This window comes from Anas acuta, chromosome 11, assembly GCF_963932015.1.
Source record: "Anas acuta chromosome 11, bAnaAcu1.1, whole genome shotgun sequence".
In the NCBI taxonomy this organism is placed as follows: domain Eukaryota; kingdom Metazoa; phylum Chordata; class Aves; order Anseriformes; family Anatidae; genus Anas; species Anas acuta.
In genome coordinates, this window is record NC_088989.1 from 6,997,659 (window position 1) to 7,014,269 (window position 16,611).

Sequence of the window (16,611 nt, forward strand, 5' to 3'; positions counted from 1 at the left end):
TACTTCACTGTGAGTAGAGTTGCAATATACATGTATGCCCCATGTTAAGAAAGTAAGTTACTTTGCACAAAGGATTTAGAAATTAAACTTCTAAAAGTCTTTCTGAGCTTATAAAATCCTTTTGCCTCTGGCAGACACAAAGATCCACAATGTACTTTTGGTTATCTTGCAAGTTGTAACAATATTTAATTTTTGTTAGGGTTTTGTAGAAAAATATTATATTGGTGCCTGACAGTTGGTATGGGAATACTTATACCTTATATAGTAACATTTCAAAAAATGGCATTTATAGGAGGTCATGAAAATAACCTCCTACCACGTTGTTCCACGGCTGCTGTTCCATTTCAGGTTGGACATAGGAAGAACATAGAGCTATGGTTACTTAACGGTACGGGAAGAGCACCATGCTCTTTCACCTTTTGCTGCATTGTTAATGGTAAAGTATGAATCATAGTTATCGCTTGGTACGTTTTCATCGTGATGCATGGTGATTCGGATGTGCGTATCTGTAATTAATAGGAGGGAGTTGCATGGCTAATTCCCTGTGCAGTGCTGACATCCTGTCTGCAGCTTTGTCCCTGATCTTTTAGTTACGTGTCTTAAACAGCCGGTTATTGCATTACATCCTTGTATTATATAAATAAAGCCTTGACCTTTGTCCTTTATAATATTGGTTCAGGGCAGATTTAATGCAACTTGAAAAAGAAGCCTGAGTGGTAAAACCATTTGAATCTCTCACACACCTTGAACATTGATGGGACCATTTCTTCTCTAGAGAAAGCCCTGTGCTGAGGAATTGCCTTCTATCTTTTTGTCATTGATAAAGGAGTGTGTGTTATTTCAGATTGAAACTATGTAGGAAGCCCTTCCTAGGCAGGGAGTATACCTACTCCCCTGCATTGCAAGGCATCATGGATCTACAGAAATCATTAGCAGTGCAGTATTTTGTTTATTATTTCATCAAACTCTTCTGAAACAATAACCCTTGTCAGGAAACTTCCTTCCCCTGCTGCAGGCAAAACTCCAACAGGCTTTTAATTTTTATTTTTCCTCATTACCATATACTATAGTTTAGCTGGGACTCCTGCCTATGAATCCTCCCTGTTTAAACTAGTCTGGCCCTGGAAATATTGCACTACTTAAAGACAAGGGCATATTGGTGTGAGAAGCTCAGGTCTTCTCCAGGATGAGTCCGACCTTTCCTCTGCCACTATCCTTGTGCTTGTGGGTTTTGTTTGTTTGTTTGTTTGGTTCTGTTTTTTTTTTTTTGGTTTGTTTGTTTGTTTTCCCAGTGTATATGTGCATAAGAAATGCAGGTAAGCAGAGTGCTTAGCCTGTGAGCATCTAAATCATGTTACCTCTGAGCTTCACTTTCTCACTGACAGCAAATGGGGATAAATGTACTTAATTATCTTCTGTGGATATTGTGGGATAAATTCATTAAAGATTTGGAGTGTTAGGGCTAGATATAATCTGGCCTTTATTAAAATTGCTATGATTGTAATGCTGTTAGTACCCCTGCGCAAATCCCAGCAAAAGTAATTTTTTATAATGATGGAGATACAGATCCTCTAATTATCCAGGACAACTCAAATTAGCACCACAAATAACTGCTAAAAGTTGAGACTGCATGATGTGAAAGATAATTGATTTTGAATATGTCAGGGCACAACTGCTGTTAAGTGATGTACAATGTTATTTTCTCATGTTGGATATTTAATCACACTTTGAAGATACAGAGATGTGATTTATACCATTGCTAGAGACTTTGGGGGGCAGAAGCCTCAGTGAAACAAGGAGAGGAAAACTCACAGCTTGCTTGAATTTTTTGCCCATTGTCACTCATATCTCATCTTGCTTAATTGACAGTCAATTTATATCAATTTTATGTTGTTTTCAGATTTTAAACTGGGTGCAGTTACCAAGTCAGAATGAGGAAGTGTTCTTTTAAGTGTTCATTTTGGATTCATTGCAGGAATAGAAAAGAGGTATTCCTAGAGAACCTCCGCAGGTTTCCATTGGGGGAATTAAAATAAACCTTGATAACTGAGAAGTTGACTTACTCCCTTCAGATATATTTTTTTTATTTCCCATTAGTTTTGGTATAATTATCTGCAAGCAGTGATTGCATGAAGCTGCCTGGATTCCATGTAAATGATATGTCTTTGGCATACTGCACTTTTTGTAAAGCGTTTAAAGCAAGGCATTCATCTGTGCTTTGCAGAAGGATACAGAGAGCTTTTGTACCTCAGTTGCATCAAATTGAATATTTCTTTAATCACCCAGGAGAAGAATGCACTTGATTGCATCCTGCAAGCTCTGCCATTATTGTTCCTGGGTGGATCCGGCGGGTGACCTGACTGTACCACTGCTCCTGCAGCTGCCCTGGCCCCTCTTGAGCCCACCAGCTCTTCCCCCTTGGGCCAGACCTGCTCCACCAGGGCCATAATTGTGCCATAGTCCATAGAAAAGAATGTGAGGGTATGGCAATTAATAATGAAGCTGGCAACCCACTGTGAGGAGATCTATTTCACAGGAAAATCTTCTCCGAAAGAGTAATGAAGCCTTGCTTCATTTGGCTTCTTATCAGGCAGTTGTACAGAAGGTCATATGTAGGTAGGGACATTTTTCCTGAGTGTACTTTCCCCATTTTCTTTTCTTTTACATAGTAACTACTCACTATTTAAATAAGAAACTGTCAAAAAATTAACACCCAGTGCACAAGTTAAATGTTTTTTTCTAATAAGATGGTGCTAACAAGACAATAATTCGTGCTTGAGAAGTTATTAATCCTCCAGAGGAGAAGAGAGAAGCTGATGAAATCTTGGGTCTGTTTTTTCACAAAGCTGCATGGTGATGTATTTAATTTTGAAGAATACTAAATAAATCTGAACCTTGCCCTCCCCTTTTTTATTTACAGAAAAATAGTAAGTGCAAGGTCATAGCTAACAAAGTAGATTGCGCTGTCATCAGTTTAGATTTTTTTCTGAGAAATATTATGAAAAATCTTTATGGGGAAAAGTGGATTTCTCTTTTTCGCTATGCTCAGTTTCTACTTGTAAGCTTAAAGTGTAAAGTAGTCACTTAAATTAATCTAGGCTTGTTCTTCAGCCATAAGCACTGGAAAGGAGTCTTACTCTACTGGTGTTTTAAGTTGGCATAGTCAGAGCTGAGCACCAGAAGGCAAAGATAAGAAGACTTGTGATCCTTGCCCTCAGATTACAAGTAAATTACAGATGAAAAATTTAGCTATTTCAGTAGAAGACCCATTCTGAAGCTGTTTTCTGGCAGTGGATAAAAAGGAGTTGAACTGTCGCTGCTGTCTGCCCTCCAGAGCCCAAGTGATGGTGCTTTGGGGCATGGTGCTTGGCATGGACAGGACAAACCTCTGCAGCAAGTGGAGGAGGCGATGATGAAAGGCAGGAGCAAGAAATGTTTGTCTTGTGTTTGGTCCAGCTGCCGGAAAGCAGTGTGTGACATCCTGAAGTGACCAGATGAATACATCTGAACCCTACCGAGCTGTGCAAGCATGTGGGGGCAGAGTTTTGCCCATTGCTTTTTTCACTGAACCTGTGTCAGCAAAACCTCTAAATGTATGTCCACATGAGCAGGTGCAAACATTTGCTTTATCATCTCCATCTGGATGTGAGGCAGTCCAGGCTGGGAGCTCTGCAGCCGTGCTTTACACGCTGATGCAGCTTAACTCAGACTCAGTGACACACAGACACCACACACACAAAAGGCATTTCCCAGCTGCAAGAGGCTCACATCTGGTGGGACCCAACCGGGGCCGAGCAAGCACACGACTGCCTGTGCCCATATGTGTAGACGTATCAGATGTAAACATGCATCCAGTTAATCTTCACATGTTTGTTATAGCTTCCCCTGCCTCCACTGAGGCCTCCCACAGCCGCCCTCCTTCTTGATCTTGCTGGGAACGTCTGGATTTATGGCAGCGTGGACTGTTCCCTGCCAGAAGTGGGGCAGTAGCTTCCCTGCATTGAGAAGCATCAAGCAGAGGCAAGCCAGGCTGGGAGGAGACACAGGCTGATCACCCCATGTCACCCTCTTAATTTATCAGCCACTGCCATGGAGAACAAGACTGATGGAAAGGGAAGGCTCTTTCAAGGAAACATGCAGGAGGCTGTAAAATGTCTTTTAAATGGGGAGGAGGGGCCTCCTCGTACATCAGCACTTTCCTGCTCATATTTTAGCAAGAGACTTCCGCAAAGTGTCCCCCTGGTATGGCTTTCTAGATGAGCACATCCCTAAGCAGAGCAGCAGAGACGGGAAGTGATTTGCCTCTCAGGTTTGGTGCTTGTTCTTTTGACTAGAACCAAGGAAGAGGGAAATATCAACGACTTCTCATACATGTGCTAAATGCTCATGTTGTGATTTGTTCATATTGTCTTTCCTGGGAATATTTGGGCCAGTTTATTGCAGCAGCACAGTGCGACAATAAACTCTCTCTGCTCACACGGCATGCTGGTGGTCAAACTCCAGCAAAGGAGAGCAAAATGGGGGGAAGCAGCCTTGCTCTCATGGCATTTTTAAGTCCTGCTGAGACTTCAGGTGCCCAGGGCGGTGCCAAATGGGACTGGGCTCTCCTTCCTGTGCGCGGGCGGATGGGGACAATGACTCCAACCTGGCCCATGAATCGCAGCCTGGGCTCGCCCTGCAATCAGCTGTGCTGCTCACAGGAAACGAGCCACCTGCCCTGCTTCCTCTCATTTAACTGGTTTATTTTTAAGTGGAAAAGGCTGTGAGTTTTGTTCCTTTTTCTCAGGGACTTCACGTCCCTGAAGGCTGTTGCAGAACAGTACAGGCAGCCTCTGGAGCCTGCCTGTGGGAACCATGTGCTGGTATCTTCATGCAGCAGCACAGCACTAAAACCAAGGCTGCAAGGTGTTCGTGGGCCAAAATACTGGGCGGTGTGGCAGAAACTTCTGATGTTATCTGAGCCTCATTCTGCCACGTTCCCAAGGAGAGCAGTGGAAAATGTAACTGAACAAAAAGGCAGGTCCTGGCTCACTGCTACATCTCTTGCTGCTATTTGCATGGTCCTGGTGAGCAGAAAGGCTCTCCAGCTGGGAGGCAGCACGACTGCCACCAGTTTGATCCGGACTTCTGCTGACATCTACAGTGATATCCACTGTAAGACTGTCTCACTGTCCAGACAGTACCATTCTGCTTTCCTGGATGTTTCCTTTACAAATCAGTTCTGTAAAACATCAAGGTGGCCTAATTATTTTCTATGTTTTGAAGAAAAGTGTTGTGCTCTTCTATTCAGCCCCTGCAACGTCTCCAGGCTGTACCACGTTGCTCCTTGTGAAGACAACTGGCCTAGCTCCAGCTGGGTGCTGTGGGCCCAGGTACGGTGCTGTGCCCAGGTGAAGTGTTCCTGTGAGGTAACACTGTTTCTGTGACCAGATTGAGTTTGTCTGTGTGGCACAGCATTGCAGGGTGTAGATGTGCTAGTTTCTTTGTGTATCTGGCTTGGGGATCTCCAGCACAGCTCTGTGTTACACGGTGTAAGCATGCCTGTATTTGCAAGACTCAAGAAGTAATTAATGACTAAGTAGAAAACCAAGGAATGCGTGTACAGATCCTTTCTTAAGGCAATTCAAGGCCCATCCATGTTGACAAACCACTCCTTTTATTCTCCTCTTTATCTATACTAATTCCCTTTAGTACCAATTAATCCATATCTTTCAACTTGCTCACCCATCCTTTCTTTTTTTTTTTTCCTCTCTCTCTCTGCCATGTTAGAATTGTTTCTGGATGTGGTCCTTTATCTTTCACCAAGTTTCTGCCAACCCAATGGTTCTCTTACAAAGAGGAATGTCAAGTGTTTGAGAACAAGTAGCTTTAGTCAAAGGGAGATTCAAACGTAGCAGACTGCCACATGTATCAGAACAAAACCTGTCATAACGGTATTAGGGTGAACTTTAGCCATAGTTCTAGCTAAAGAATTTATTTTTTGGACCTCTATCTGCAGGAGAAGGAGAGGGAAAGGGGACTGTCCCATATTTCCCATTGGGTTCTGCTGGAAAAGGCACACACCGTTTCATTTCATCTCTGCAAAGCTGTGTGCATAGGTAATTGAAGAGAAGGGTTTTACCTGCCTGCCCTTTGTCTTTGCATGGTTATTTCTGCAAAGCAAGGCTCTGCAGATGCAGAAGGCAGACTGGACTGAATTTAAAATTGCCAGCCTTATCACTTCTGTGATATTTCCTCCAGATTTACCACACTTCTGTGACTAAAATCTTAGTATTTTTTAGTGGTGGTGTGTTTTTGTATATATTTCTCTTTTTGTTTTTGTTTGCCTACAATTCCTTTCATAAGGTCTGCAGTTTTCACCTATGAACAAGCTAGAAGTCTGCACAGTGCCACACAAATTCAATAGTGCTTATTCTGGACTCCTGATCTTTCCTCTCTGTCTCTTCACCCTATTTTTAAATATCCTCACAAATCCTTACTTCAACACATCCTCAGTCTCAGTTCAGGAAGTAACTGATATTAATATAAACCATGTAAACAAGGCATCATTGCACAAGGCCAACATACAACACTATTCACCAATGTTTCTAGCTAGGACAGTGTCATTCTCCTGTTTTCAATACCTGCTTTTTTGGACTGTAACCTTTCTTTCTTTCTTTTTCAGTGTTTGTCTCTTCCCTATTGACAAATGCTGAGTTTTATTTTGAGTCTTACAAAACATGAACCAGCCTGGCTTTTCTCATTAACTTCCCTATTATCATAAGCACTGCCACCCGCAACATCAATCATGTTAGCAGCATGGTGCTGGAAACCGCGTTTATTAGCCAGCCCGTATGCCCTCCTAGAGCTAGAAGGCAGAATGGAAAAATATTGCAAGGTCATGCTTTCAGGATAGGTATTTTCTCCTTGACTATTTTTAAAGGGTGTAACAAAAACTACAAAATAGTAAAAAGTATATATCATAAGTGAAACTCTCAAGAAGCTGAAATCCAGAAAAGACTGAACCCTGACTACTTTTGCACTGGGAAACCAAGGAGTCATGCAACTGTGCAGGACTGGGACCCTTTTTATTTATAGGTAAGAATAGCTGGAGTTAAATCAAAAGGAGAGTCTTTTCTCCAAAGTCACGTCATTACCCTACTGCTGGTTTTCAAAGAAAAAAAAAAAAAATACAATGCATTGCAGTAATGGTAACCAGAAAAATACCTTGAAGTTTTAAAACAGGATGCGTAGCTCATAGAGCTTAATGAGTGATGAATGACACAAGCTGCACTGAAAAAAATTATATAAACACATTATTTGAGCTAGCACAGCAAAACATTTTAGATATAAATTAAGAAAAACTGCAGTTTTGTGGTCCTTGGCAGTTATTTACAAGCCTCTTGAAATATTTCCTTATCTGCCTTTCTCATAAGAAATTAGGCAATTACAATAAATAAGTCTGAAACTGGAGAACATCAAGCAGTGAATCATTATGGCATCATTACACGTGAAGCAGTAATGAGGAGAAGGCCAAAAGTAAATGCAAAGGTTTTTCAGCTTCAGGAAATCTATTTTAAATAAAATTGAAATAGATGCCTAAAATAATTTTAATGTAATCCTTTAGAAAAAGCAGTTACACAATGGTAATTATGAAGAGGTATTTGCAGCCAGAAATTGAACTTCATCCTATTCAGGATATTTCTAAACAGGAAAGAAACAATTACCATGTCATTGAACTAATCACAAAACTTTGGATAGAGGAATTGTACATTCCAAAAAAAAAAAAAAAATGTAGTCTGGAAGTGCACTGAATGAAGTTCTGGAAGATGGAGGAAAATGAAATTTTTCATTTTGATATGCTTTGGTAACATTCATATATATGCATTCTTTGTTAATTTTGACTGTCATGGCATAGTTTGTGCATGCTCAATATTATGTATATAAAATATAGCTTGAAAATATGATACTGTGTAATGACTATATTGCAAGAAAAGATTTTGAGACCAGCCCAGATAGGTTTTTAGGCTGTTTTGGTTTTCATTTTGGTAATATTATTAGTAGGGTGTTGGGGTTTTTTGTTTGTTTGTTGGTTTTTGTTTTTTTTCGAGTTCTAGTATTGATTTGATTTTTTTTTCCTTCTGAATCAGCACAAGAGTACATCTAAAGTTGCTTGATGTTATTTTTCAGGGTAAAAATTCAAGCTTTGTGTTTAAAAAGAAAAAAAAAAAAGAAAAAGGAAGAAAAAAGAATAAAAAGCATGATATTCCTTACAAATCCCATCACATTCAAATTTTTTTCAGCTTCCTGAACATCAAAGGGAATGATCAGCAAGTCTCAGGTTTGTCCTGATTTGATGATTTTAAAGTAACATTTTTTTTGACATTGCCAATACGAACTTGGTAAGGTCTGCAGAGCACAGTTCCAGAGGTATAGACATCCAACAGATGCAGATAAAATGAGCCACTGGTGCTCATAAAAGGAGTTGTTGATCTCCTATTCTGCTTGTTCTCTGTAGATGAAATCAAGAAACTGATGCCCACGCTTGCCAAAAACTGCAATCTGATCACAACAGGCAGGACTGATGGCTTTGATTGCTGAGCACTCCACACAGTCCTCTGCTCTGGCTGCACTGTGATTAATCACAGCAATGGTCCATCATACCTGGGAAAATTTTCTGTCATTTAAAAATAATAATAACGAAAAAATCCATTCCACTTTTCAGATCAAGGGTTTTTTCTTTTTAATAAATTGTGTCAAACTAGGGCAAATTGTATGGAAAAGACTATCTGAACTGCCTCGTGTTTGCTCAAAGCTAGTGACTGTTTTAAGGATACTTCTTAATCATGTGCTTAGTATTTGTAAGCTATAAGAACGTACTTAGCTCTGAGCACATATCTGAGTACCAACCTGAAGAATGAGAGTGGGGAACCTGGTATCTTTTCCAGGCCTTAAATGTGCTGTAATGCAATGGACGGCTAAACTTTCAGTTCTGCAGAGGACAAGAATCCTCCAAGGCAGACATAGTTCAAGAGAGGCGATTGTTGATATGGGTAATGACGGGGATGAGAACTCAAAATTTGGGTTAAAATGGGGTCTACATGAAATGGAGCTGGAAAATGTGTAGGAGATGATAGCGTCTGGCAAGGGGAAACATCGTGCTACTGCTCATGAAAGGACAAGCTATAGCAAATTGAGTCATTATGAAGAGGTGAACCTTGATGTTGGCCTGAAAGAAATTATAGTCCATTTCAGAGTATTTGGCTTGGGTTCAGAGCAAAATATATAACTTCTAATAAGGATGTGAACATTTTAACAGTAGTGTCTGAAGTACCCTTTGTATAGACTCCAACCACTCACTAAACTACTGAGGAAACCTCTCATCACCCTGTTGAGAGGTGAAGGCAATAGATGTTGAGTAAGAGGACTAGTAGCTCTAGTAGCTCGTTTTCTTCTTTAGAAGTACGACCTGTGAGAGGAGTGGTAGGTGCCTCATTTGTTGCTTTGCTGCCTATATTTGGATCCTTTTGTTTCTATCAGTACTTTGGCTTCACAATTGCTCAGAAGGGGTGAGGCTGTGACTCTGAACGGATGGTACTAACTTGCAGCACGTTTCTAAGGGCCCTAGAGACATTGAAGATCCAAGGTGCTGCCTAAACTTGTAGCAGTGCTTGCAGTCTGAGTAAATAAAACAGGAACAGAAAAGTTCAGCGACATGCAACGACCCCATGAGAGGAAGCAGCAGCTTGGAGTCAGCGCAGCTGCTCTGACTTGTAGTCCATCGCCTTTTCCACTTGACATTGCATATGTGTATTTTGGAATGTGCAAAAAATCTTGAAGGATATACACCAAATGAGAAGCTTATCACAGTTATCCCTACAAAGTCTTGCACCAGAAGGAACTGAAAAACAGACATCAAATTATAGACCCATAGCTGTATCCTGAACACATCTGTTTAATGCAGTAATGTATAACTGCTTGGTTATTGACAATGAAATCCTCATGCTGCTACTCATCTCCACCTGTCTCAGAATGCATTGAGATCAGCCCCTAGATTTATTTCTTGCTCTTGGTCTCAGGTGTAGCAATTAAAGAAATGTTCTGTATTGCTGAGAGCACCAGATGTGTGCAGTGGAGCATCCTATACTGACAAACATTTTGCTTTTAATAGTTCCTTTGGGTACATATTGGCGTCTGGTTTTATTTTTCTGTTTATACTTTATTTTTGTGTTTTATGGAGCTGTTTCCTTGATGGGGTTTTTCAGTTTCTTGCCTCAGAGGGTATTTTGGGGTAGCATGGATTATGGTACAGCAGCACTAAGAGCTGTCACCTGTTTCTCTTGTCAGTTTTTAAGGTTGTAATAAGACCTCCATTTGAATTGTCCCATATGAAATAAGTGAAATCTAAAATGCCAGCTGATTCTGAAACATGCATTGTGGATCATGCTAGCTCTACCTGGGCTTTCCTGATGTCTTCTCAGTATCTCTGTTTTCATCCTTGACCTGGAACCAGTCTTAACAAATATACGACCATCTCCATTCAGGAGCTAGCATCAAGGAGCAAGGTTTTTCAGTCACAGTAGTTGCCAGCCTTGTGCCCACATCTTGGAGGTGGTTGGCACCTAGAAGAAGGTGGGTGATTTTCTCTCAAGGTCTATATTTGCAGATGTTCTCCTCCAAGGTAACTTTCAGGTGGATCTTTATTTCCAAGCAAAACAAGCTGTTAGGTTACAAATCTCAGTGAGAGTCAAATGATGAAAGAACAGAGTGCAGGACCAGGTATATTCTAAAGATTTAGGGAATTTGTTTTACTCTGGGATATTTGGACCCAGAGGGTGCCAGGATGGATCTGTGTGTCTGTTGTGGAGAGAGAAGAGCCACAAACTATGTGTATTCTTGTAAGTAGAGTAGACAGTCTTTCCTGGCTGCTGCGAGTGATTATTTTACTTCCTAAAGGGTGGAATGTGACTGCTTTGGCTACAGTATGAGTGATTTTAAATGTTGTGCAGCAGGGTGGATGCTATTTCCTCAAAATAATGCAGTCAGTGAAAAAAACAATCTTCACACGCTTATTATTTATAAGGAGTGGCAGGTGTATCATAACTGAGAACCATGACTATAGAATTCTAATTTGGGAACTCCTTACCTTGCAAAAAAATAATTTATTTACTTTTTCAAACCATGGTTCAGGTAAATCATGATGAGTGAAAGATTAAAGCTCTGTCAGATAAAAAGAATTTCTGTTCTATTTCAACTACCCCAGTTTTCAAAAGAGAATGAAATATGCAGCAACTCACATGCCATAAATATTGAATAACTATTGCAATGGATTGTATTAATAGATATACAAGATGAATAAAAACATATTTGACTTAGTCCTTTGCTGACGATATCAGTGGATTACAAGAATTAACCTGTCTTCTGCAAATGTTACCCATCAAATAGCTATAATTCAAACTTCCCTTCCTGTTTTCTTTCTATTTCTTTTTGTTTGTTTGTTGTTTTTTATCTCTAACAGGAAAAAAAAGAAAAGAAAAGAAAAGAAAAGAAAAGAAAAGAAAAGAAAAGAAAAGAAAAGAAAAGAAAAGAAAAGAAAAGAAAAAAAGTATTTATGGTAAATAACTTCCATTATATCATTTTGCTTCTGTACAGTTAGATCCTGATCTTACCTGTCTGAATTCATGCACATGAATGTTCCCATTCATTGAGGTAAGAAAGCTTTTTACATCCTTAAATTGTTTTGGGACTTGGGGCCACGATGTGTGAAATTAAGCCCTGACCTCACTTCACAACCCATGCATCTACTTGGCCTGATATTATATGACATAATTTGGGCATAAATTTAGTATGAAGATTCTTGAAACAAAAATAGGAGCCAGGGTCCCACTGACTGCCAGCAGCGATGAGGTCCCATGCTTCCTTCTCTCCTCTGTTTCAGGATGAGCATTTTGGGGGTGGAGGTTATCAGGAGTTCCTGTCCACGTGTGGCATCCTACTCCTTTATGCTGAAAGGGGTGGACTGTTTCCTAGGAGACAGCTCAAATTAAACAAAAATAATAATTGAGAGAGATTCATGTTAAAAATTTATGCAGAGTTCATCTTTACAGAAAACTCCAAGATATTGCAGATATGATCCATTTCCCATTTCATTGTGCAGCAAAAGTTGGGTGATTGGGCCACCAAAACCTTTTTTATCCAGTTGCTTAGGGCTAGGGATGAGCAGGAGTGATGTTAGTAAAAGTTTTCTTCCCTCTTTCCCCATGGAATATTGAGGTGCAGTGTGCTTCAGGGCCCAAAAACTTGAGGCTACAATTCACTGTCCCCTTGTGCTTTTGAGATACGCTCTGTTTTGATTAGCTTTCCTCCACCTACTGTGGCTTTTCAGATCACATCCAATAAAAGAATTTCCCATGAATTTGCAATAGAGGGGTATGTCTCTAGGAAATATATTACCTGGATTAAAATGTGCTAATTCAGAAATACCTTTCCCACCCTTTAGCTGTTCTTGTTAGGGAAAAATCCTCCGCTTCAAGCTCCAGCTAACAGATTACCTGCCAGTTCTGTAGCTGTGCTCTGAATTAATCTGCTTCAAAAGCCAGCAGAGGTGACTTATATTTGGGCACAGGAAAGCAGGGAGATGAAAAGCCTTAGGAAAACTTTGACAAACATCTTTGAGTATTTGACCAGCTATGCACATCTGTTGCTGAATGAAGAATGTGAGTAACATGCCAAGCAGGAGAGGAGAGGTGATCGACAGGGTAGGCAGCTTTTGTGTCTGCACTGAACATTTTCTTTTCAGGGACGGAGAGGAAATATGCTGAATTACCTGTAGGAGGTGTGCCTGCTTCTGTTAATAGATGTACCTGCTCTATGGATTAATTCCTAACTGATCAGATTCTGTACTGAGGTATGCTGGAATCCTTCTCAGGTGAGCGGAGCTACACCCATGCAGAGCACCTTAACGTGATTGATTTCATCCCACACGTTTAAACTTGCCTTACAAACTTGTTTTCATAGCCCAACTGAAATCTGCCCCCTCCATTCCCCAATTTCAGGCGATGTCTTCTTATAAATCCTGCATGCAATAGCACCAGTGTGACCCATCACTTCATTACGGCAATGTCCAAAGCTGTGTATTGTACTGAGGAGGAGTTTATCTGGTCAGAATGGACCCAGTCCAGGAACAAATAAAGGAGTTTGGAATCTGGTTATTTCTGGGCCAGTTCTGTATGAGTTACTGCTTCTCAATTTTCTTGTTGTCAGCTAGTTTTTCCTCTCTTCATTTTCCCTCCCCACGCAGGAGGTGAAGCATCCAACTAGCATAGGCATCTTGATTAGCTCCTACACCCAGCTGATTTTTAACAACACAGTCATTAGGAGAGCTGACCTGAGTTCAGGTTCAGGTAGGAATGAGACATACCTCATTCGCTGTCAGTTGAGCACTGGCTGTTTTGGAGCATGCCAAGCTTGTTCCAAACGTGAGGATCCAGGAGCACAGTGGTTCTTCAGGCATCCCTGCCTGGCTCAGTGTGTGCTGCCTGGGACGGGCAGGCTCTTTTCCTTGGCTTTAGCTTTGCACAGATGAAGAATCCTCATACAGGGAGGTGATTTCCTGATGACCAGATATTGCATATCTTCTGTATAACATTTGTATAACATTTTTCATTGTCAACAGGAAGAGATTAAAGCAAGATGGTGTGTCAGGCTCTAGGCTGCTGTGCACTGGTTCAGTGCACAGTCAGAGGATATGAGTGGTAGGAAAAAACAAACCATTTATTTCCATTTTATTTTATTTTTCAAACTTTTCTTTATGATCATTTTCCAATGTTTTAAAAGGTAGTGCACGGCCAAGAAAGAACAGCTAGCTTGTTTAGTCTGATGCGGTATATATCACTTGTTTATTTCTTCCAGGGCATTACTTTTTCCATATATTTACTGAATGGTTTATATTTGACTAATGCACATCTTTCAGAAAGGCATTCAGACTTGATTCAATGGTTGCTGGAATTTCGTATGTTTCCTAAAACATTAGAAATGACATCTGTGTATCAAGAGCCTCCTTTGCAAAATTGTTCAATGATTCCCCTATGCAAGCTTTGCAGACCTGCTAACTTAGCAGACATAACACCTGTAGCTACTCTCTAAGGTTTTAAAGTATTTCATTGGTCTTGTATGAACCCTTTACTTTGCATCTCGCTAAAGACATGACTGAGGTATTTGCTGATCACTTTTTGTCCAATCTGTGCATTTAAGTTGTCATTTCTGGGTAGCCTGAGACTTGCAGAGATGGACTGTAAACTGTGGTGGTTTTCATCTGAAAAGAAGATGTTGCTGAGGGGAAGGCATGGGTGTATGTCTTTAGCTGCAGTGTGGTGACAGCTCTTCAATTACCACTTTTGGAGTACAATGTTTTAGTCTGTGTCTGTTCTGGAAGATGGAATAAGCAAATATTTTATTCTACATAAATGTTTTACCCTTTTGTAAAGCTTTCTATTTATTTATCAAGTTTATTTATTTTTTTATTCAGGTTTTTGCTTGTTTGGGAAGTACTTCTCCAGGGCCTTATAGAAATATTAGCTGGATGTTTTGTGTCCTGCTCCATCGCAGGTCTGTTCCTCCCTGGTCCTAGCGTTCCTCAGCTCTGACATGCATATTCCTCTGCTCAAAACTGGGTAAAAACTAGTTTATTGAATTAAAATGGTTTCAAATTCTTACTCTCCTGGGGAACTTGTCCTTTTCCAGGGCTAAGGACCAAACGTCCTGCTGGCATCCCCAAGGCTGAAAAAGACACCGTGGGATGTGAAGCAATTAAAAAAAGTCAATGTGGGATGAGTCTGTGCTCTATGTTTGTAGAGCAGCAAGCCTTTCTGATGAAGGAAATGATGCCTCAGATCATGATGGGCTCATTTCTCATCTGAGGGTGGAGGGAAATCCTCTGGACAAAATAAATAAATCTAAATTGGAATCTGGAGTGTTTCTGTGGGGTTTCCTTCTAAAACAGATGTGAATTAATCCATTCTGGTTCTTGTCCTTCTGTCAGTTGCTCTTTAGTGATGACCTTTGTGTATTTTTACAACATGCATCATTTCACCATTTAATTTTTAAATTAATATACTTCTCTTCTTAAAATTAAAATTTAAGACATATTCTGGAATGATGGCAGCCTAAACTCATTATAAACGACTAAAATAAAATTATTTTTTTCCTGTTGATAAACCCTTCCATAAAAATAACCGTTGAGTGTATACTCACTGCCAAAATTCTGAAGAATGTCAAATCACTAAACTGGGGAAATTACTAGCTAGACACCTGGAATTGGAGCTTCTTGAGTAATAAACTAGCTTTTGACAGATGTAGCCTCTTTTGCAGGTGCAAAAGGAACATTTTCTTTTTATTTTATTCTTTTTTCATCAGGTAATGACTAGAATATTGCAAGTTGTGAAAACAACTAGGAGTTGAAAAAACAGGAAAATTTGTTTACCCTCTTCCATCTTATGAGTAAAAAGGGTGTGTGGGAGTCTGAGATCGATCAATTCTGATCTTAGAGAACATGGAAACACGTAAAAAAAAATAGCTCAGATGGTTAATTGCTGATACTATTTCTATTCTTAGGTACATCAATTACCTTGAAATGTAATTATTTTTTTAAATAATATTTCCTAAAATGTTCATGACACAATTTAGGTCTTTTTAAAGAGTTCTCTGTATACTTCTGTTTAGAAGCAGCATGACACAAAGCACTTTAAAAAGGTAATTGGATGACTAAAAATGTCATGTCCTATTTTCTCCCAAAAGAAATGTAAAAATCAAAACAAAATAAATGCAGATGTACATATTGATGTACATATAGTCTTAATGTGTTCTCTTAGTTAACAAAAACAAGTATTAACTATAATATCAAAGCTACCCTTGTTTGCAATTAAGCATTTCTGTTCATTGTGAGTCTTTGAGAATAACTCTTTCTTCTGAATATCTGTTAAAAGGCACAAATGCAGTACAAATTGAACTTATCTGAATTCAGATTTCTTGGTTCTGATTTAAATCACAATGAACTAAACTGATTTAAATCAAAGTGATATAAATTGGTCCATCCTGCTTTGAAACTAATTAAGGGTGTGTTTTGAGAGCATGCTTATTTCACTGTTCTGACTCAGTGGGTTCTCAGTATTGCTCAATTCTTAATAAATAACAGCAAGTGGTGGAATTCTTATTTATTGCAGCAGTCTCAATATCTGAATTTTAGTCCACTGAAGAATAGATTAACATTTATAATTGCTAGATTGATCAGTAATGCAAATTAAAAATGGGAATTTCAAAACAAATTAACCTTTGCAACATGTCATGTGGTGACAGACAGACAGTGAAATCACTGAGAAGGTTCCCCCTCTTGAAGTGTTTTGCCACAAATCAGTGGATCCTCCTTGTTGCCTTACTGCTCTGCAGCAGGAAGCCTCTGGAGTCTAAAAGTCCAAAAAATAAACTCTGATAACAGACAGAACAACCTGGACTGTTTGAGCCTGAGAGCCTGACAAGTAACTTCACTGGTGATCATTGCTTTGAGGCTTCCCAGGCAAACTTGAGTATTGGGACTGGGACTAAAATTTTTAAGTAAGGTCCAATAGGGTGTATAAA

At 39.7% G+C, this 16,611-nt stretch overlaps 1 long non-coding RNA gene across 8 annotated transcripts in view; it reads left to right on the plus strand.

Annotated features, from left to right (window-relative positions):
- LOC137862387 (uncharacterized) overlaps positions 1 to 16,611 on the plus strand; it is a 63,345-nt gene that overhangs the window by 25,831 nt on the left and 20,903 nt on the right. The window contains exons 2-4 of one of the 8 annotated variants that reach the window (XR_011100223.1): positions 349 to 436; positions 11,632 to 11,688; positions 12,779 to 12,907. The exons of 5 other annotated variants lie outside the window; for them this stretch is intronic. This is a non-coding gene — a long non-coding RNA (uncharacterized lncRNA). The remainder of the gene's footprint in view (positions 1 to 348; positions 437 to 11,631; positions 11,689 to 12,778; positions 12,908 to 16,611) is intronic. 2 more of the 8 variants (XR_011100221.1, XR_011100220.1) reach the window with 2 other exon arrangements.